Source organism: Poecilia formosa, unplaced genomic scaffold, assembly GCF_000485575.1.
Source record: "Poecilia formosa unplaced genomic scaffold, Poecilia_formosa-5.1.2 Scaffold656, whole genome shotgun sequence".
Taxonomy (NCBI): Eukaryota; Metazoa; Chordata; class Actinopteri; order Cyprinodontiformes; family Poeciliidae; genus Poecilia; species Poecilia formosa.
In genome coordinates this window covers 16,538-17,617 of record NW_006800595.1, presented here as the reverse complement: position 1 = coordinate 17,617, position 1,080 = coordinate 16,538, and the positions used below count along the sequence as shown (strand labels likewise).

General features: G+C 35.7%; 2 long non-coding RNA genes across 4 annotated transcripts in view; one reads left to right on the top strand and one right to left on the bottom strand.

Moving 5' to 3' along the window:
• LOC107834543 (uncharacterized) overlaps positions 1-1,080 on the top strand; it is a 5,086-nt gene that overhangs the window by 2,207 nt on the left and 1,799 nt on the right. The window lies entirely within an intron of this gene.
• LOC107834542 (uncharacterized) overlaps positions 390-1,080 on the bottom strand; it is a 2,095-nt gene continuing 1,404 nt past the window's right edge. For all 3 annotated transcript variants that reach the window (XR_001660334.1, XR_001660335.1, XR_001660336.1), the window contains one exon: positions 390-853. This is a non-coding gene — a long non-coding RNA (uncharacterized LOC107834542). The remainder of the gene's footprint in view (positions 854-1,080) is intronic.

Below are 1,080 nucleotides of genomic sequence, written 5' to 3'. Positions count from 1 at the left end.
CCAGACATCGATGTCTGGTGTCCTGAAACATTTAGATACGTCCTGGTCGAAGACACCTGAATCAAATGGCTGCTTAGGACAGTCAAGTCCTCCAGAGTCGTGCTAATGACCTCTGACCTCATGATTTGACTCAGGTGTGTTAAAGAAGAGACATCTAAAGGTTGGAGGACACCGACCCTTACGAACTGGAGTTAAAGCCCATCTGTACAATTTTCATTCAATCGTAATCACAATTACCTGCATACAGTGGAAATTTTACCTGAGTTGAGGTAGATGAGGAGTTTACATAGTGTCTTTACTTTAAAACCATTTTGGTTTCCATTTGTTGAAAATAAATTACAAACATTTACCCATAGTTTGACCACTGCTTTATGACAGAAAAAAAGTTTGATGTCACAAATATATGATTTTAATAGAGGCATCATTCAATTTGTACAGTAGAAAGAAGATGACAAGTGTTTCCTGAATTAACTTTAATGTTCATTTCACTGCACACAAAGGATAGATTAAATATTTAAGAATGCAACAAATCTGTTGAATCTTTAACAAAATAGGTTCAGATTAACATGGGTGGTTGCACAGCTACCTAAAGTTAACAATGAAATGTCTTAAAACTTACATGGATGTTCAAATATTTACTATAATCAATTAACAAAAGAAAACACCATAAAGCTGTTTATTCAGATAAGACCAAGGTCAGTCTGTACAGATTAAGGATATACCATAACATCTACCAACAGAGCAAGTTCACTACTGTAGTTGTTTGAAAGGCGCCTTGGTCCAGTTGACGGCTCAGTTTGAAGCTTCAGGTTTTGGTGTTGAACCTCCCAGAATCTCAGCTGCTGCAGATTGTCTGAAGATGCAGAGAAAAGTACAAATAGACAGTTAGTCTACAGTTATGTTGATTTTCCTGAACAGCTGATGCACCGACAGACCTGACTGTGACAGAACATTACTGAACCTGAAAATTACTTGAATAATCACAATGCATGTAGAAATTTTTCTTTTTATGTTGATCAAATGTTTTACATTAAATGTTTTACTGTGAAGGCTATATTTGCAATGGTGCTTTAAATAAAT